Below are 23,102 nucleotides of genomic sequence, written 5' to 3' on the forward strand. Positions count from 1 at the left end.
ACATTCAATTGTCCCAAATTCTTAACAATTTGATTTTATCATTAGCTGGCGACATGGTGAACATCATCAAAACAACTCTTTATGACATCCAAGTGCATCTTCAACATGCAGATGAAATAATTGAGTTCCTTCCACTGGAGTCGCAACTACAAAGAACTGATTTGCTAGAGAAGAGTGATGCTTCCAAGTCTTTGAAGAAAACAAGTACAGCTATCGATTCCAAGTCACTAATCCAACCAAATTCAAGTGTCGAAGTGGTCCCTGATCCAGTTCAACTTTCTTCCAAACCAATCATCAAGCCATGGGAAGAACTTCAAAGTAACAAAAATCGACGAGGATTAGGCTATGAAAAATATGAAAAAAACTTGCATATCCCCAATTATTCTAAGCTGATCAAGTTCATCAGTGCAGGGTTTCTTGATCAAATAACATCAACAAGCCATGAGAAAGTTGCAGACAAATAGACATGTGTGCAAACTGAATTTGTAGTCAAACCAAACTACCTTCATTGTCAATGAAATGGTCATCTAGAAGATCAGTGTTTTGATCTCCATCCTTGTCACCATTGTGGCAAGTCTAATCACTCATCAACATAATGCAACAAACAACAACAATCAAGTAGATTGAAGATCGATTATTCATGGATTGATCCCTAGGAATGGTCATCCACCATCAGAAGATTGTATAAGTTTTACAATCGAATTCACTCACACATATTGCAGCCAATAGTAAAATGAAGATGGTACTCTCGTGCAGTTGAACGGGGGAATACAACAGTGAAACTCTCCTACACCTGAAGGGGGGGGGGGGGGGGGGGGGGGCGTTTAGATATAAAATGCAAATGCTTGTCTCTCCTTTCAGTTGACAAAGGAGGGAAAATGTCAATGAAATTGACAGTGGTTGTTAGACTGAAAGTCTTGACAACATCAGCAAAGTAGCAAGTGTGCATTTTCATCAGCCAGTGGGCATCAACAACAAAAGCTGCAATGAGCAGTTTTTCGACATCAACAAATTCGCTAGTGGGCGATCGATAGCAAAGTTAGCAGTGAGTAGTTTTAAAACACAACAAAAGCAATAGTGAGTTGTTTTTCGACGTCATCAGCCAGTGGGCATTCTCAATATTTTGTCAGTGGACACAGGATGTTGATTTCAAGCAAAGGACAGTTGGATCCTTTTGCAGCTTGGCACGTGATGGAGTTGTCAAGCGACATTCAGAGATGAATCAGACATGTAGCTGATTCATGGTCTCTTCATATTGCAATTTCTTCAGCATCCAGCATTGGCGGTTTTTCAGGAAAATGTTTTTTTGAGGATCAACTTGAGAACTTGGAAGATGGTTCCTTGTTCTTATTTTGGATTTATCATTGAGGGGGGGGAATGTTAGCCTCACTCTCATAATAAAACAATTATAAATCCAAAATTATAATTAAATAAATCAAATCTTAAGAATTAGGAGTTAGTTCCTCAAACTAGGTAGTTTAGTTAGGATGAGAGATTCTATCCAACTAGTTCTCCTAGATTAGTGTTTTGTTGAGAAAATTTCTCAACCATAGTGTCCAAGATAGACATACTATCTTAAGACCAACTTCCTCATGTATTTATTTGTACTATTATCATTCTTTGTACATTGGATTGGATTGATTAATATTATGAATGTGAGGAATGTTGTAAGGTTGAGGCCTCTTCCACCATGTCTAGTTTTTGTATATGTTTGATATTTATTTTAAGATTGTGAGTGTGTTATTATTAGTGGTGTAGTTTTCTTTAGATTTTAGTTTGATGAGTCCTTACAATATATTCTACCCCATCTTTTGTGATTTGGTATTTGTTTTCATGATAGAAGAAGATTTATTTTCTATCATATAGATATGGACTCCCTAACACCATGCCACAGATATCCAATGGTATCACATCAAGTTCTACCTCCTCCACTAACTTAGAAGCAATCACAAATCTAACCTTGCACTGCTTAGTTACATTCAATTTTGCTTTATCATGTATCCATCGAAGCGGGTAAGGTTTTGGATGTCGTCTGGTTTCTAAGCCTAGCTTCTTTACCAAAGACTCTGAAATTAAATTTTCTTGGGATCTGGTATCAAATAGAGTTTCCACTTTTGTATGATTTATGACAACTCTAATATGAAATAACTCATTTCCCTTTCGTTCATTAGGAAGAGACTCATCTATTGAACTAGTGCCTTCATGTGATTCAGAATTAACATGAGGTGTAAGAGTACCTTTTGTTCCTGCTGCTGTGATCAACGCTTCATCTTCGAAATCGGATCCAAGGTCTTACTGCACAGTTGCCACTATCTTCTGCTTGCCTTTTCCTCCATACTCCTTTGGTCTCTTTTCCGGGTACAATTTCCAACAATGATAATCGTCATGACCTTCCTTTTTGCAGTGAGTGCAGTAAGGCCTTTCTCCTTCATTTTTCTTGGTTGACATCTAATTTGAAGAAAGGTTTCTTAGATGCATCCCTTGAATTTATATGATTATGGTAATGAGAGGAAGAAGAACTTTCACTCGTGGAATGAGAAAGAGGGGGTTCTTCTCCACCATTTCCATGCACTGAACCTTGTTCTTATGGATTTATTTCTTCTGCTTTCTCCAGCCTTGAAAGCAACTGATCGACCTTTTCTGCCATTGTATAGAAGGTTTTGCGGTAGTTGCGCTCCTCTTCATAACGAGCCTCTTCATCTGGCATGATGTTTCTCCTTCGATGTGCATGCCCTGCTTTGGGATCCAAAGACTTTAGTTTCCCTTCACCTCTTCGAAGCCTGTTTCTTGTCAGCATACAAACATGCAATTCACATCTACAAAGACCTGCTCTGATACCACTTGATCCAAGTTCTTTTGCTTTTAGAAGTATTAAAGAATTACATGGATAAATTGCAGCTTAACCATAGAAATGTAATGTGCACATGGGAGAAGAGGAGAAACATATAAAATAATGAAAGAAGACAAGAGACTTGATAACGGAGTTCGTCCAATTTGGACTACGTCTCTGGGACCTGCTCAATCAATGGGGAGGCTTTCATTCATTAAGTGGCATGAGAAAGAGGAGTACAATCAACATTTACAAAAAGGAGTCTTATACCTCCATTATGGAAAATGGCCAAAAAATGGAGAGATCTGTTGGAGAAACTGGCATCACCATTGAGTTCTTGTCACCGAGAGGCGCAAAATCGATATAATACTTGCCCAATTTTGACATTGGACCAAGACTGACCCCTTGGAAAATGTGCTTAGGCAAGGTTCCACCCCCTGTCACAGGCTTGCTCACGGTTCTACCCCCTGAAATTCATCTACCTCAAAATACATGTGTGCTCTCTCCTCCCCGCTGCACTGTGGATAAGTGTTTAAATATAAATTGTTGAGTGGATAAACCAAAGGAGGACCATGGGCGCAATGGAAAACATGGAATTTTGTTGAGGAGGGGTCGGGGGATCAAATCCCGCCCCTCCTGAATTAACCTGCGTATATATTTTAATGTTTAATGTGGGCGGTGGGTTCGTTGTTTTGGGTGGCTCGCGCCCCCTTTCCGTCGGTGGTTTCGTAGATAGGTGAGGTGGAGGGATAGCAGGGTTGACAGCGCGCGCCCCCCACCATATATTTAATATGGTTCCATTTGGTGGACTTCGGGGGTGGCGGGGTCATGATCGCCCACCCCAATCTTTGATTTTTGGTTATGGTGGTTCCAGGGGTGGCAGGGTCATGATCGCCCGCCCCGTATTTTTTTTTTTTTATATTTTTTTAAATAAATAACCACTACATATTTCAAAATTTTCCAGAACCTTAGGCGATATTAGACAGATTAACGGACCCACAATTTCACCTGGAAAATTGGTCGAATTCTAGTACCAGATCCTTGCCAAATTGCACCCTCGTTAAGCCTGCCACATGGATAAGTCAACCCACAACTTTGATTCATTCTATCTTCTTCATACAGACTCAAATTGGAGTGTCATTCACACCGTTGGAATTAGGGTGGCGAGCACTTCTATCTGATGTCAAGTTAATCGACTTTCTGCCACTTTGAATTTTGAGCCTTTTTCATGCCACTGGTGTCTAGAGATCCACCTAGATCACATAATACGGGAGAAGGGTTTACATGGAATGGTGCCTTCTTTGACCAACTTTCAATCATGTTCCTAAAACGCCAACAGTCAGAATTAATACAAAGATTTTAATATGGAACCAAGTGGGACAATAAAAGAAGAGAAATATGAATCTTACTTGTTGCAGGGAGAACTATTGATAGACTTCACCAAAAAATTGAGCTTGCAATCTCCTAAAAAGAATGTATGGGGATTGCCATTACAGGGGTTGCGAATACAATTAAGCAAACCCTAGTACCAAGCCCAAGAACCACAATGAAACCAGAGGAAACAAAATAAACAACCGCTAACCAAAAAAACCCTTGTGCATGCCAAAGAAAAATCTATACAAAAATATAACCATGGATTTACCTGACGGAACGAGCGACTTAGTACCGGATGGAGCAGTTCATGACTAAACAACATGATTTTTATAGAAGGGTCAGAGCCATTTTCAGCGAAGGAAGAATAACAAATGAGTCACATACGACACTAGGGTTGGAAAGTGATTACTCTCTAACCGCCTCCTCCACATCCCACCGTAGACTCAACTCTAACAAATGTGAGCCGTAGATTTAAAAGAAAAAAAACACTCGCACTTTCTAAGACCATCCAAGTGGTATACAACTGGAGCGACTTCGCGATCGTTTAGAAGTCCTTTTTGTTAAAAGTTATAACATATATTATCACTCAAACCATATGATACTTTATGATAATGTTAAAAGAAATAAATATTTGCTCGCTAATAAACCTTACAAACATAAAATGACACCAATTTAATATCGAAACATGGAACGAAAATTGTATAATCGTAATAAGCACCAAATATAACCTTACCTCGATGACATTTGAAAAAAAAACCATAAATAATATGATCCAATATTAAATAAAATAACTACTAAATATAATCAATACATAGATTAATTTTTTTTGAGACATGTATCTTGAAATTTTTATTCAATATTCATAGTACAATAAAACATTTAATATTCTATCATAATCAAAACTTGCATGTCTATGGGGTGGAATCCATAGCCACAAAGGAGGTTATGTCTCAAAATCATAAACATTATGTAACTCATAAAAATATATATAATTATAATGATAAAAGTAATTATGGAGGTTTGAATTAATTGTGAAATTACATTAATTTAAAGAGTTTTTGGACACCAAATTAAAAAAAGGTTGTACTCAATACTCAAATTTAATATTTTTACACACCTTCTATATGAAGGTTTATGTGGTCGAAGCCATAACCACCATAACCACAGCGGAAGCTATGTCTCAAAATCATATAAGCATTTTGTAATTCATAAAAATAATTATGAAGGTTTGAATTCATTGTGAAATTACATTATTTTAAAGAGTATTTGGACATTAAATTAAAAAAGTTCTATGCAGTACTCAAATTCAAATTAAACACATCTTCTATATACAGGTCTATGGGGTTGAATCCATAGCCGCAATGGAGGTTATGTCTCAAAATTATATAAACATTATGTAATTCATAAAAATATATATAATCATAATGATAATAATAATTATGGAGGTTTGACCCGGTTGCGGGTGTCATTACGGATCATTTATGAGGAATAACTCCCTGCCAGCAGTTGTCCCTGCACTTGGCTCGCGGACGCAGATCCCACAAACCCACAACATTTGATATGAATTTGCCAGGGTACAGAATTATGGTCACGCATTTGGTATTGAATGCGCGCTTGGCTCGAGAGACTGTGCGAGGTGATTTATCCATGGCCTGGTCTCTGGTTCATGCAATTGCCCTCCTCGGCTCCTTCTACTTCCGTCCGCTATTCTTCCCACACCTCTACTTCGTTCAGGCTGCTTGGAAGCTCATCTGGTTTTTGAGTCTGGCCTGGTCCGCATGCGCTCGACCCTTTCCCATTTGGTCCTGCCGAATTCCCTTCCCTGGTCTCTCAGTTAATTTGGAAATGGTTCGTCGTCGTGGAGTTTCTCGCCGTGGAGGCACCACTGGCAATCGAGGTCGTGCCTCTCAATCTGCTCCCCAGAACATTGTCCCTCTAGCCTCTGCCTCCTCGTCCTCTCTGCCTTCTGGTCATGCCAGGCCTCTCCCGCACAACTCCTTTCAAACAACCCGCTTCAAATTCCATAGCAGGCTCAATAAGCCCATTTTGTCAGCCAGTATCACTGTAATCCTTGCTGAGGAGGAGGATAAGCCCAACAGCTCGGCCCACACCACTACGTCTCAGTCTCAGGATGATAGTGTTCTTCAGGGGGAGGTGGCTGGGGTCGTGTTCAACGGTGACAACATGCAGGAAGAAGGCAATGTGCCTGAAGCTCCTCAGCCTCCGGCAGACTCTACTCAGCACAATGTGCTTGCAGGTGAGTCGGAACATCCTTCCGTCAGCATTTTGAATTTGGAGATTCCTCCAGATGGTGGTGTCACGGGAGATAATGCGGTCGTCATGTGGATTGGCTCTCCTAGCCAGGTGGAAAAGGATGCTCTCGAATCTCCTAAACATGTTTAATGAATTTGGTTCAATGCCTACTGATGGCATTCTCGCTTCTGATCTGTTTCTTTTTCTGTTATGCATCTCTGGATACTGGCAACTCTGTTATGGCTTTAGTTCTTGTTTTTGTATCGGTGCGAGCCATGTTAGTCTTATGAACTATAACAGGTCATGGCTCAGCAAACCTTGTTTTTGCTCTAATTTTGTATATGGCTGTCAAGATAGAATGTTTATCAGCAAAGCCGTAGTCGACGATAGTACTGTAGTGTTAAACACAACTCTAGTTTACTTTCTTGTCTGTCAGGGACTCATAAATCATGTTTCAAGGTCTCTCAATCCTGGAAAGGTGGTCAAAGGGATTTGTGTGTATCAGAATTTCTGGTTGAGGGCAGGCTTCAGCCCCCCTCTGAGGCCTTGACCTCTTTGTACATATTTTTTCTCTTTTTTAATAGAAATAGTCTTTACGCAGAAAAAAAAAATAAAAAATTATGGAGGTTTGAATGAATTGTGAAATTATATTATTTTTAAGAGTTTTGACATCAATTTTTTTTTTAAACCATACTCAAATTCAAATTTTAAAAAGCCTGATATAATTTTAGCAATAATATTTTTCCGTTAATTAAATGGTTTTTCTATATATATATATATATATAAAATTTGAATCAGTTTCTTAAATTAGAAATTGGCACTATCAATTTCACACCTCATAAAAATATAATTTCTTGGGATGTAATTTTTTCAAAATATGCAAATTTGAAAAAAACTTAAAATGTGACACCATCATTATCACATTTCAAAAAAATATATAATTTTTGAAATTTAAATTTTTTCAAAATACACAAATTTGAAAAAAACTTAAAATGTGACACCATCATTATTACACCCCATGAAAATTATAAGTTTTTGAGATTTTAATTTTTTCAAAATACATAAATTTAAAAAATATACATATTTTAAAATATGTGATACTTGCTTTTGAATGTAATTTAAGAGGTTAATGTTGTGATATGAAATAGTATTGATAAAGAAAGCTAAGGTTCAAATTCTTCAGAATAGCTTAGAGAGGAGAGAAAGTATAGGTCCCAAAAAATATAGTGATAGCTGCCAAAAAAATAATGATAGTAGATAGTAGTCGAAATCGACTCTCTGATTAACCCAAGAGTAAGAGATTAACCCAATTATCAATTCTTCTAATTACAAAAAAAAAGATGTGATACCTCTCTTTACATATTAGATTCAAAATTACCTGGATTTAAATCAACTACAACCAGTATAATATGCAGCATTGCTGCTTAGTACGTGCCTCTTATGACAAAACTAATTGATAGTAGAATAATTCTCCTGAAAATAATTATAGGGTACTATAATATAGAATTATATTAAAAAAGCGTGGAATCTAAATTATAGTAACAAGTTATATTTCATATGATTTAAATTATGTTAAAAAATTTAGTCTCATATGAGTTGAGTAAATCACTTCACTACATATAAGAGACAAAATTGTGAGAAAGAAAACAAAAGCTTAAGTTGTTTATTTATTATTTACTTTGTCACTATTATATTAAAATTAACTCAAAATTTAAAATTAATAAAAGCCTAACTTTGTTAATGTAACAGGCACTTTTAACAAATGTAATATATATATATATATATATATATATATATAAAGATTTGTTTGCCCAGAAAACTTGGTTATTGCTACATATATATATTTCTACATTTAATTACTAATATGATTTATGGCTGTCATAGAATCGGTCAACTCACCCTCTAGTTGTATGTGCTTAATATATGCATAAATTACCATGCTGCCAGAGAGGTTAGTGTTCTCGGTACCTTGGCATTTACTGCCCAACCCTGGCTTAGTTGGTCCTCGTACACTGGGATACGTGGCGTGATCTCGGCTGAGGATGCTACATGCGATCGCTACTTGGTTCAGCATTTCAATGTCATCTGTCCCGCCTCACCTCCGCCGATTCTTGTCCGTCGATCCAACGGTGGTGGTTGTTTATGGTTTTATCTAACTACTTCCTCGCGCCCAGTGTCCTGTGGGTTTAGTGTTACCTTTGGTTCGAAACTTCTTGCTTTTATGGAATGGCGAAATGACTTGCCGAGGGTTACATTTGGGCATTCGCTCCTTCTGTGGCTTGCCTTGGTTATGATGGCTAGTTCGGAGAAGGCGAGTGTTGTTTGATACTGAATATCAATAGGTTCTTTTATTTTTGTGGAATACATGGTTCTTGCTGAGGCTGACAGACTGCTGCCTCTATCCAGGTTGGGTGACTGACGGAAACAGTTTTGCTCCAGGATTCAGAAGGTAAACTTCGTTAACCTGAAGAATCATTATTTTTTTAACAATTTCTTGAGCTTAGAATGATTCATTAGAGGTTTCAGTGAATATGAAGGTGGTCGCTTGGAGAGGACATCCTCTAGATTCAGGTACCATCCTTTTTAAACTGAAATATGTGTTTTCATGGTTTTTATCTCTGTCAGATAGCCTTGTAATAATATTATGTTTGAATGCGGTTTATGACAGGTATTCGCTTTCCCCTGTTCTGCTCACGCAAGCCTGGAACTTACCTTTCGAGATTCAAACTCTTATGGTTTCGTTGGTCGTTTCTAGGTTAGCATTCTAGTCCTCAGTAGTTTAGTTAAATAAGGGTTTAATGCTCCATTGGGTCGAGCTCAAAAAGCTGCCTAGATTTCTTGTACTCCTTAATTAGATAGTTGTTTAAGAGAGTCGACAGACTCAATGTATGTTTTGAGCAATATGGGGTAAATTTACTAGTCCCTGAACATATTTCTTTTTGCTGTTGTACCTTGTTCTTTATGTCAATTAAGCTATTAGTTAAAGAACTTTGAGCTTTTGGTCGTAATGACTTGAAGGCGTCATTCTGGAATTGTAACTATTTTTTTTTTAGTAGAGTATATGCTTGTATATAAAATGCAGTGTTAATTTAACTCATATTCTAGATATGCCGTTTCATATTTGGCAAAGGGTCAGATGCCTCTGTTATAAATCTCAGAATACTATGGTTTATAGAATGCCGCTCGACCCTTGTGGATTAACTATTTTAATAAGGGTTTTTAGATTAACTGTTTTAATGAGGGTTTATACCAGGGGTTTATTCGTAGCCTGATAGCTATTACATGGGTGATGGATGAGGTGTTACCTCTGCTCATTAGGCATTTACGATCAGATCTTTATTACGTTTGCTAGTTGCATGTTGTAGCTAAATTATGGTGCATTAGCATATGTGTATAATTTAGAAGCGCATAATATAACTATTTCTTAGGTGTAATCCATGAAGGTTTTGCACAGTTCATTCTGAATACTAAAGATCCTAATCTCATTTGTTTTATATTATGTTAAATCTTTCCTATATGAAAATTACCTGGAGTACTCTTTGCATAATTTCATCAGAGAGTTTTTATTGTTGTTTAAACTGAGAAAGAAATTAGATATACTCAGTCTACTATTTTTAATGTATCTTTTTCTAAAGAACTTCCTTGCTTATCCGTACTGCATACAGAGAATTTCTTTATACTAAAACCAGGAAGATGTTCCTACTTAATGAATTAAATCGTTACTCTATAGCATAGTACCAATTCTTAAATTAAGCATTTCATGGTACTTATCTGTTTAATAATACAAACCATTAGCCAACAATCCTCTTTGGAAAGTCTCTTCTCCCTACCACGAGTTCTGGGAACTATGTCCAGACTCTCCCCCGATCACTTTCTGTTAGTATCACAGTTAATTATTTCCATCTACAGTCAAGTACCTTGGGTTCCTGGACTATGATCCTTCCCCCAAGTCCTATACTCTTTTCCGGCTGTCTTTCTTGAGAATTCTCCCACTAGTCTGTTTCATCCAGCTCAAGGATCTCTCTGGATTCTTTTTCTCCCCTCTAAATATCCCTTCAGGGAAGATTGGGTAACTGTCTTTGTAAATGTTTCTTTTAATTCTTGTAAACAGTTTCTATTTTTTTGTTAAGGTATCATTACCAAATATTTGGGTAACCATAATTTATTTTTCTTGGCCTACCAGCTTCAATCACTTATTGTTACACAACATAATGTTGTAAAACTTAACGTAACAGATACTAAAATTAACTTATTAACCTTAGTAATTTCATTGACTTTGGGGTGTTACATCTTCCCCCCCATATGAGGAACTCCATCCCTGGTGTTCACTTCAACTTTCAAAAAACAACGTCGGATAAACTTTTTGCATAAATTCTTCTTTTTCCCAAGTGGCTTCATTCAGGCCAAATTGCTTCCACTGCACTTTAACCTGGGTGATGACTCGCTTCCATAGGGTGGTTTCTCTCTAGTTGAGAATACGAAGAGGTTATGCCAGGAACTCTCCTTCCGGCTCGACCTGCACCCAACAACTCACAATCATGACTCTATTAAATAAACAAATAAAAATATCTCTAAAAGTCATATATCCCACTTCACTAGGTACCTGAATATTTTCCCAGTTAATAATGTGCTGAGGGTTATACACATACCTTTTTAGTAAGGATACGTGGAACACATTATGGACCCAAATGTGGCTGGGTAGCACAATCTTATGGGCCATCGGACCAATTTTTTTCAAGACTTGAAAAGGTCCACAGTATCGGGGTGCTAACTTAGCACAACCCTGCCACTGTAAGGAGATTTTTCGGGGTTTTACCCTTAAATATACATGATCCCCCGATTGAAATTATTTGTATGTTCTCCTTTTATCTGCATACACTTTTTTTCTATCTTGGGCTACCCTTAGATTTTTTTGAATCTTCTTAACAGTCTCCTCCATTTCTTCTAGCATGTCAGGACCCAATGCTAGTTTATTAACTGGGTTATTCCAGTCTATGGGCACCTTACATTTTCTTCCATACAACACCTTGAAGGGGATCATGCCCAATGATTCACGATGTCCATTATTATATGAAAATTCCACTAAATGGAGATAATCCTCCCACTTATGTGGCTACTGCATCATGAACATGCATAGCATGTCCTCCAGCACCTGATTTACTCGTTTGGTTTGTCCGTCTATTTGGGGGTGATTGGAGGTACTAAATTGGATCTGACTACCCAATCCTAAAAATAGAGTTTTCCAGAAGGTGGATGAAAATTTTACATCCCTATCAAAGATTACCACTTCTGTTATTCCGTGTAAACAGAAAATTTCCTTCATAAATATGTTTGCGATCTCCACAGTTTTGTAAGTGGATTTCATGAGTATAAAGTGAGCAGTTTTACTCAATTTGTTTACTACCACCATAATTGAGTCATGTTTATTTCTGGTACGAGGTAAGCTGGTGATAAAATCCAGAGATATGGTCTCCCATTTCCATCTTGGAATAGGCAATGGCTACAACAATCTTGGAGGATGTTGATGTTCTGCCTTCAGCAACTGGCACTCCAAACATTTGGACAAATATTCAGTGACATCCTTCCTTAACCCAGGCCAATAAAACCCTTTTTTGATGGCTGAAAATAATTTATGGTACCCTGGGTGACCAACACATGGTTTTCTATGAAATTCATCCAATATCAATTATTTAACTAAGTTTTGGTTAGGGACATAAATTCTATTCTTAAAAGTAAGAAGATTGTCAGGTTCTATTTCAAATTCAGGTGCTTCCTTTTTCAGCAGGGCCTCCCTTGTCTATTGCCAAAGGAAGGTATATTCCAGATCTTTCATAGTTTCTTCCTTTATGATTTCATGGATATTTGAGCTTGCTTGGCTCATTTGGACCTCATAAATGCAATGTACTTTTCTGCTCAATGCATCAACCAACTGATTTTCCTTTCCTTTAAGATGTTTCATGTCGAAATCGAATTCTCTTAAGAATGCTGTCCATATGGCTTGTCGAGCGTTTAAGCTAGACTGGTTGAAGAAATTTGTAAGGCTATTATGATCAGTTAATAGTAGGAATTTATTCCCCAACAGGTAGTGTCGCCACATTTTAAGTGCACACAATATTGTTGTCAACTCAAGGTCATATGTAGAATATTGTTGCTCATAATCCTTCAATTTTCCTGATTCATAAGAAATAACCTTTCCTTCTTGTGTCAACACTCCGCCAACACCCTCTTTACTTGCATCTGTGCAAACCATGAAAGACTTTTCCGGATCTGCCACTTTTAACATTGGTGCAGTGGTAAGCAGGTGTTTCAGCTTTTCAAAACTTTGCTGACACTCGGTTGTCCATTTGAAAGCGCGCCCCTTTTTTTGTAAGGAGGTCATTGGAAAGGTGATTTTTGAAAATCCCTCAATGAATCGACGGTAGTACCTGGCTAAACCCAAGAATGATCTGATATCAGTGACATTCTTTGGGGTTGTCCATTCCATGATTGTTTTGATCTTCTTCGGATCTACCGTTATTCCATCGGCTGAAATAACGTGACCCAAGTACTGAATCTAATCTTTGAAAAAGTCACACTTGCTGAATTTAGCATATAACTGATTTTCCCGTAGCGTTTGTAATACTATTCTCAGATGTTCTTTATGCTCCTCCTAATTCTTAGAGTATATTAATATGTCATAAATGAAAATCAGTACAAATTTATCAAGGTAGGGCTGGAAAATACCATGCAGTAGACTCATAAAGGTGGCTGGGGAATTTGTGAGGCCAAATGGAAACACCACGAACTTGTAATGACCATAATGGGTACGGAATGTTGTCTTGTAAATGTACTCCTCTTTTATTCTTATTTGATGGTAGCCCAATCTTAAGTCGATTTTCGAGAATACTTTAACTCCCTGTACCTGATCAAATAGATCATCAATACGGGGCAAAGGATATTTATTCTTAATGGTTAACTTGTTTAATTGATGATAATCGATACATAATCTTAGGGTCCTGTCCTTTTTCCATAAAAATAATACGGGAGCTCCCCAAGGAGACACACTAGGGTAGATATACTTTTTATCTAGAAGCTCCTGAAGCTCCATTTTGAATTCTGTTAACTTAGGTATGCTCATGTGATAAGGGGCCCTGGATATAGGGGTTGCACCCGGAATGAGCTCAATAGTGAAATCAATATCACATTTTGGAGGTAAACCTAGAATGGATTCCGGAAACACATCAACAAATTCCTGAATGACAGGGATGTTTTCCAAGGAGGTCATTTTATTTTTGGTATTGGTAAACCCCACCTAAACAACATATATTTGACAGCCTTTTCTGTTACATTTTCCTAACTGATTAGCAGTAATAGGACATAACCTGGTGTTGGTTTTTATTCCTTGGAGTTCCTTCCTTTGGCCTGATTCAGAAATAAAACTTATAGTTTTCTGTTTGCAATCCACTAGGGACCAACATTTTTCCAACCAGTCCATCCTGATTAAAATATCATAAGAACCCAAAGGAAGTATATTAAGGTCAACATAAATAGGTTTCCCTGAAATGGTTATGGGACAACATTATGCTTTTGTACTTACCCTTCTTTCTGTCCCTGTGACTAATTGAACTAGCCAAGGTTTTGAAAATTTTCTGCTTGGTAGTTGACACTTTTCTACCACCTTAGGACTAACATAGCTTAAGCTAGCGCCTGGATCAAATAAAATAGAGACATGTTGCTTAGCAATCATACCTTCACATTCGATCATGGTGGGCTAAAATTATGCCTGATGATCATCCAGAGCAACGTTAATTCTGGGCATGCTCCTTGCCACTTCCCCAACCATGGATGCTTCTTGCATATTTGATAGTTGTTTTGTTCTAGCCTTATGTGGACAATTTTTGTAATAATGGGGTTCTCTGCATCCCCAACATTGTAGCGGCGGTTTCAATTGCTGATCATTGACATATCTAGTGACTCCTTCTGCTGGTCTGTTCTCAGAATATGCAGTTTTGGGCTGATTCCTGGCTGGAAACTTACTGAAAGGTTTTTGCTGTACATTCCTGCTACTAGAAAATTTTGGGTTTCTGTTTGGAATCAAGCTTCAACCCCCCTTTTGGTCCTTCATTCTTCTTTTTCTTTCACTGGTAGCAAATGTGGGCTTTCTGCACAACATCGTCCATTGTCTTCAGGTAGTTAAATTCCAGTTTTTCCTTCTTAAAGTTGGGTAAGCTACTGATGAAGCGTTGAATTTTGGCCTTTTCCTCTTGCATGTAAGACACATAACATAGTAAGGATGTGAATCATGCCACGTATTCATCCATGGTTAAGGTTCCCAATCTTAACTCGTGAAATTATTTTTCTTTTTCATCATAATAGAGCTCAGTTAGATACTTGTCTTTAAATTGTTTTTGAAACTCATTCCATGTAACCTTCTCTTCGTCAATTTTTCTTACTGCCTTGATTTCCTCCCACTAGAGGGTCGCTTTACCCCTTAGTCGATAAACTGCCAATCATGCCTTCAGTTTGTCAATGTACTCATAAATATGAAAGTTCTTGTCCATATCGATTAACCAGGCCTCCGCTGCCTCTTCAGATTCTCCCTCAAAGAGTGAGGGCTTAATCTTTTTAAATTCTCCTTGTAATTCTAATTTTTGTCTATTGGTTTTATGCTAGTTGGAGACATTTTCTAAATGTCCTTCTTCGTCTTCCCTATGTTTTTCAGCTGACACAACATTTTCTTCTCCATGCTAAGTTGTCAGGGTCTTCTCCAGGTCTTCCGCACTAGGGTTTGGGTGGCATTGATTCTGTCGATTGGACAGAATTCTTATAATTATCTCCTGTTCTAAACACATCCATTCATTATCCATTCTTAAATTTGTCATTTCCGCACGGAGTTTTTGTACAATTTCGAGTAACATTGCATTAGCTTGTCAAGATTCCTTGCCCAGCTGTATCCAAATATCCAGATTAGCATTCACATACGTTGTTCTAGGCGATTCAGGTGGTCCGGAGCTCCTCTGCATTTTGAACGTTCTTTTCTTGTCAAAGTCTTTGTGTTTACACATACATTTACATAGTTAATTATTATATATATTTTTATATACTCAACACATTTATTTCAGGTATAGTTGTACATATATCCTAGAGAGTCTCAGTATACGAACCTGAGATCTGATACGATTTGTAACAATGACTTTTAACAAATGTAATAATAACATAATATGTATATAAAAAAAATCATTTACCGAGAAAACTTGGTTACAGGTATATATATATGTTTCTGCATTTAATTACTGATATGATTTATGGCAACCGTAGAATCGGTCAACTCCCCCTCTAGTTGTATGTGCTTAATATATGCGCAGATTACCATGCTGCCACGGAGGTTAGTGTTAATGGATCACATGGCCATTGATACCTTGGAATTTACTGCCTAGCCCTGGCTTAGTTAGTCCTCGTACGCTGGGATATGTGGTGTGATCTCGGCCGAGGATGCTACATGCGATCACTACCTGGTTCAGCATTCCAGTGCCATCTGTCTCGCCTCACCTCCGTCGATTCTTGTCCGACGATCCAACGGTGGTGGTTGTTTAGGGTTTTATCACCTAACTACTTCCTCGCACCCATCGTCCTGTGGGTTCAGTGTTACCTTTGGTTCGCGGCTTCTTGTTGCTCTACAATGGCGAAATGACTTGTTGAGGGTTACAGTTGGGCAGTCCCTCCTTCTGTGGCTTGCCCTGGTTATGATGGCTGGTCCGAAGAAGGTGAGTGTTGTTTGATATTGAACATCAATAGTTTCTTTTATTTTGTGGAAGACATGGTTCTTGCCGAGGCCGATGGACTGCTGCCTCTATCCAGGTTGGGTGAGTGATGGAAATAGTTCTGCTCCAGGATTCAGAAGGTAAAATTTGTTAACCTGAATATTCACAAGTTTTTTTGACATATTCTTGAGCTTAGAATGATTCATTAGAGGTTTCTGTGAATGTGCAAGTGGTCGCCTAGAGAGGACATCCTCCAGATTTAGGTATCATCATTTTTAAACTGAAATATGTTTTTTCACGGCTTTTATCTTTGTCAGATAGCCTTGTAATAATCTTATCACTTGAATGCGATTTATGACAGGTATTCACTTTCCCCTGTTCTGCTCGCACTAGCCTAGAACTTACCCTTCGAGATTCAAACTCTTATGGTTTCGTTGGTCATTTTCAGGTTGGAATTATGGTCCTCATCAGTTTAGTTAAAGAAGGGTTTAATGCTCCACTGCGTCAAGCTTAGAAAGCTGCCTAAATTTCTTGTACTCCTTAATTAGCTAGTTGTTTAAGAGAGTCAACAGATTCGGTGTATGTTTTGAGCAATATGGGGAAAATTTACCAGTCCTTGAACATATTTATTTTTGCTGTTGTATCTTGTTCTTATCTCAATTAAGTTATTAGTTAAAGAACTCTGAGGTTTTGGTAGTAATGACTCGAAGGCGTCATTCTAGAACTGTAACTGTTTTTTTTCTTAGTAGAGTATATGGTTGTATATAAAATGCATTGTTAATTTAACTGATATTCTGGGTATGTCATTTCATATTTAGCAAAGGGTCAGATGCCTCTGTTCTAAATCTCATAATACTATGGTTTATTGAATGCCACTCGGCCCTTATGGATTAAATATTTTAATAAGGGTTTGTAGATTAACTGTTTTAATGAGGTTTTATACCAGGGGTTTACTTGTCGACTGATAGCTATTACATGGGTGATGGATGAGGTGGTACCTCTGCTCATTTGGCATTTTCGAACATATCTTTATTACGTTTGCTAGTTGCATGTTGTAGCTAAATTATGGTGCATTAGCATATGTGTATAATTTGGAAATGCATAATACAACTATTTCTTGGGTGTAATCCATGAAGGTTTTGCACAGTTCATTCTAAATACTGAAGAGCGTAATCTCATTTGTTTTATACTATGTTAAATATTTCATATACGAAAATTACATACAGTACTCTTTGCATAATTTCATGAGAGTTTTTATTGTTGTTTATACTGAGAAAGAAATTAGATATACTTCGTCTACTATTTTTAATGTATCTTTTTCGAAAGAACTTCCTTGCTTATTTGTACTGCATACAAAGAATTTCTTTATGCTAAAACCAGGAAGATGTTCCTAGTTAATCCATTAAATCATTATTCTATAACATAGTACCAATTCTTAAATTAAGCATTTCATGGTACTTATTTGTTTAATAATAGCAACCGCTAGCCAACATTCTTCTTTGGAAAGTCTCTCCTCCCTGCCACGAGTTTTGGAAATTACGTCCAGACTCTCCCCCGAGCACTTTCTATTAGTATCACAGTTAATTATTTCTAGCTACAGTCAAGTACCTTGGGTTCTTGGACTACAATCCTACCCCCAAGTCTTGTACTCTTTTTTTACTGTCTTTCTTGAGAATTCTCCCACTGGTCTGTTTCATCCAGCTCAAGGATCTCTCTAGATCCTTTTGCTCCCCTCTAAATCTCCCTTCAGGGCAGATTGGGTAACTCTCTTTGTAACGGTTTCTTTTATTTCTTGTAAACAATTTCTATTTTTTTGTTAAGGTATCATTACTAAATATTTGGGTAACCATAATTTATTTTTCTTGGCCTTCCAGCCTCAATCACTTATTGTTACACAACATAATGTAATAAAACTTAAAGTAACAAATAATAAAATTAACTTATTAACCTTAGTAATTTCATGCACTTTGGGGTGTTGCAGTCAAACTATAATAACTTTAAAAAAATTAGTAAATAAATGACTCCAGCATTGACCAATTACTTGCAACTCTAACCTGAATTTTGATGAACATATCAGTTGATGACTTATAAACTTCATTAATACTAAGTACACGATGCTCTATATTAATGTGGTCACATTAATGACAAAGAGAATTTTCTTTTTGGTTTAGATTATTAAAATTGACAGTTTGTTTTGAAAATGTTCTTAAATGATATAATGAGATCATTGTAATGTCCTTTACACTTTGTATTAGGGTGTAGTACTTGTTTCTAGTAAATTCATTACTATAAAATTGATCCAAAACTTCAAAACTTATAATAGTTAGACAACATGGAAAAAGATTAATAATGTAGTTTAAAATTTTAAAGATTTTTTTCTTTCTTAAACATATTTTTGGATAAATTTTACCCAAAATAATACAATCTAAAAATATTGGAATGAAAGATTTGAGTTCTTGAATCTCTAAAATGAAGTCTGGCGATTTTTTCAAAACTTCCAACTAGTTTATGCATTTAAAAAAGTATTTGAAGTACTAAAATATAATGATCTTACTAAAAATTATCTCACTAAATTTCAATGAAAAAATTAAAACCTTTAAACACTTTAACTTCATCAAAATTAAAAAAGGAAAAAAAACTTAAAATCATAAAATTATTAATTATATAAATCTCAAAATATTTAAAAACCATAAAAAGAAAATTAATATAAAACACAATTTAAACTTTTCTTAATTATTATAATCATATTTAATAAATCTTTAATTATATGAAGCAAATTTAGATAATTTTTATATAAAAAAATTAATTTTTAAACAATAAATATAACTATAGAAGAAATTATTAAATTAAAGAAATTATTAAAATAGTAGCATGAGCCTACTATAATGATAAAAAAATATATTTACTTTGTGTATTGGTTAATTATTATATATTTAATATAAGACATTATGTTTGAAATTATCTAATTATTTTATTTTTAAATTTATTTTAATAGTATATTTAATTATTTTTAAACTTAAAAAAAAGAGCAAACTAAAATTTACATTCTAAAATTCAAATTGATTTTATGTAAATTACTTTGAATTACAATAAAACATATAGCCTCCTACTCTGAATCAAGAGTTATTTCCAATGATATTGGCAAAACATTTTAATTATAAAATTTAAAATACATTTTAAAAATATTCGGAAACATCACATTATATTATATAAATTTATTATATTTAATGTAATAAATTCATTAATAACCTCAAATTTTGAACACTTGGTTTTATTTTGAACAACCATAAAGCAGTTGAAAGAGGATGTGCATGAGTTTTGATAACACCCTTTGGGAGACTCATGCTAATAAAAACCACCTATAAATGATCATTAATGACAATGCACATAAATTGATGGCAAGAGCTAATGAGTTTGCCATAGGGTATTAAATGTCCGGTTACATATGCCTTCGATAGCCCGATAACACATGTGCCTTCGATAGCCCGATAACACGCGCGCAGTGATTAGATAAATAAAAAATAATGATGTGTGTGTTATTGGGCTATCGAGAAGACATGTAGCTAGACATTTAATGCCCAATAACAAGTTCATTAACTCTTGCCATAAATCAATATTCTAAATAATTTTATTTTGCAGGGCTGTAATGGGTATCATGGAATCCCATAAATCGATATTCTAATTAATTTTTAATTTATTGAACGGCTGTAATATTCTAAATAATTTTATTTTGCAGGGCTGTAATGGGTATCATGGAATCCCATAAATCGATATTCTAATTAATTTTTGATTTATTGAACGGCTGTAATGGGTATCCTGGAAATTTCAGAGTACGAATTTGAAATTCGAATTATTCGTCAACTTACGGTTTAGGTAAGTCTACAACTGTTTTCGTTTTAACAAAAGATGTTGATGGTTATGAAAAAAATTCCTTATATTTAACGGGTGAATCACTCTGTGACGAGCAAATTGCTCGTCAAATTCCATCTCCGCATGGAATGCATATAAATCGATATTCTAAATGATTTTTAATTAATTGCAGAGCTGTAATGGGTATCATGCAGGATCGTATCAATGACTGCGTGGACTCTGGTTTTTAATTAATTGCAGTGCTGTAATGGCTCGCCAAATTCCATCTCTGCATGGAATGCACATAAATCGATATTCTAAATGATTTTTAATTAATTGCAGAGCTGTAATGGGTATCATAGAGGATCGTATCAATGACGGTGTGGACTCTGGTGTTGGATCTCATCTTTTTCAGATGAAAAAAGCAGTGATATATTCAATTATTTGGAAGTTCTTTACAAAGTCTTCAGATACAGAGACTGTAAAATAGATTTTTCTATCATCATACAATATAGAGTTTTCTTTCCTCAAACAAAAATATTGTTGATACAACATACGAAAATACTGCAGAAACAACCTACTGAGTTCAGGTGTTTCCACAGAATTCACCAAAAAGAAATTATATGAAAACTGTTCATCTTCCTATCTTGCAAACAAAAGAAGGAAAATTTTGGGAGCAACAAAGGATTAACCCAAGTATTATCCAGGAATTGGAAATACTCCAACTTCGTGCCATATCTCCTGCATTTTGATGATCACATGAAATCCATCAAGCTCCGCATTCAAACCAAGTTTTAATAATCTGTTTGCCTCAGAGTTTAGGTTCCTGCTTATGTGCTGTATTGTGGGGTGATTGAGAGAACTCCAAATTTTCCATGATCTGTTGTAACCAACTTTGTAGGGACAATTTTTGAATATTAGCGTATGAACCAACATAATCCATGACAGTGTTGGAGCCACCCAAAATATGACTGTTTTGTATGTCCAGAAATTTAGTGAACCATAGAAGTCCTCACAGAGCAATCACTTATGCCTTTGTGTTGGTTCCAAAGCCGGCTCCCCAGTGAACATGGTATGATAACTCAGAATATATATGAATGATGAATCCACATCCACATTTGTGGTCCTGTGAAGCCCCATCGAAATAGCGGGTTGGATTTACCATCCCCAGAATTTCCAATGGGCAAGTGAGCTGTTATTTTGGAGCAGATTGTAAAACAGATTCAGACTTTTGAAGAATTCTCGTCAACACAATCGACACCAGGTCCCTGTGATGGTTGAAGATAATGTCGTTGCGCCATTTCCATATTTCCCAAATGAAAATAACAAGGATGAGTCTTTGCGGGCTAGCTTGGTTGCTCCACCATGTCAACCAAAGCTCTATATCACAAATGTACGGCCCCAGGTGGCCAATTTTGTGCTCCAAATGTTTCCAAAGGATGGAGACCTCATTACATGTTCTGAAAAGATGAGTATTATCCTCAACAGCATTTCCACATAGTACACAATAACCTGGGCCAGACCAGTTCCTCTTTTGGAGGTTTTCCCAAGTCAAGTTCTTATTCCTCCAAACAAGCTAGAGAAAGATTGTGTTTTTTATGGGAAGAAGTGGGCTCCAAAATTTAGCGAACCATCCATCCCCTGGGTGATTTGTTTGCAGAAAGCATAGTTGATAGTATGCATCAGCAACCACAATATTATTTTTTGACATTTTACCATTCCAGGTAATTGAGTCTGATGTCGCTTCTCTGTAGAGACCCGCTAGTCTCATTTGTATGCAGATGTGCTTCCATTCATCTGCAACAGAGCCCGAAAGATTTAATTGAGCTACATTTTTCCAGATTGGGTAGTCGTTTTCCCAAGCAGAAATAAGTTGGTGCTAGAAGAAGGTCCCATTTCGATGGAATGTTTCTATGATGTGATCCAGGAGGGGATCAATGTCTAACAGACCTCGAATGTGGTCGTGTCCTATAATTATATGATGCCCAATGCCAAGTTTCCAGGCCAACATTTTAACAAAAGTGGTTTCAATTTTTTTGAATCTGCGCCAGATAGCAGAGCAAACAACTTTGTCGATATGGCCATTTCTCATCCAGACTTTAAAGTCTATGTTTCTCAGGTATTTTTTTAATAATATGGCTCCAGATACAGTTTCCAAAAATCCCACGCCATATGGATTTTAAGAGAAGAGCTTGCCCAAAGCAGCGGAGATCGAGGATGCCCCATCCATCCATTTTCTTTGGAAGAGTAATGCGCTGTAGCTTTGATAAATGAAACTTCTTCCGATGCTTCATACCGAACCAAATAAAATTCACTGTGATTACGTCTAATTTCTTAATGATGGCAGTGGAAAGCTGGAACAAGTGCGCTCAATATACACTGAGTTGTGTTGTCATTGCTTGGACCAGAGTAAAGCGTCCTCCCATAGAAAGGAATTTATTTTCCCAATCGGAAATTTTCAGGAAGTATCTGTCAACTAGCCATTGTTAGTCCATATTTCTGTAGATAAATGGTTTTAAATGAAAACAAAGATATTTAAGACCAGAGGAAAAGCAATCAAAAGAAATACGCAATATATGCGATGGTCTCAGAAATTTCCAAAGCATGCATTATAATTGATTTGGTTAGATTCATTTTGAGACCCGAAGCATTTCCAAATCTATAAAAAAACTTGAAATAAACGTTGCCAAGCAAACCTGTTAAGAAGCCCCATGATGAGCACATCATCCACAAAAAAGCTATGAGATATCTGGATGTTTCTACCAATCTTCAGAGGAGAGAAGAGGCCCTTGGGCACTGCGTCAGATATGTGTAGACTGAGTCCATCCAGTGCTAGTATGAATAAAAGAGGCAATAATGAACAACCTTTCCTGAGACCCCTACCAGCTTTGAAGAAAGAAGTGAGATATCCATTGATAATAACTGCAAACTGGACAGCAGTGACACAAGCCATGATCCATCCATCCAGTGCTAGTATGAATAAAAGAGGTGATAATGAACAACCTTTCCTGAAACCCCTACCAGCTTTGAAGAAAGAAGTGAGATATCCATTGATA

Source organism: Pinus tabuliformis, chromosome 6 (genome assembly GCF_031772625.1).
Source record: "Pinus tabuliformis cultivar Carrire ecotype Pingquan chromosome 6, CPIR1, whole genome shotgun sequence".
Taxonomy (NCBI): Eukaryota; Viridiplantae; Streptophyta; class Pinopsida; order Pinales; family Pinaceae; genus Pinus; species Pinus tabuliformis.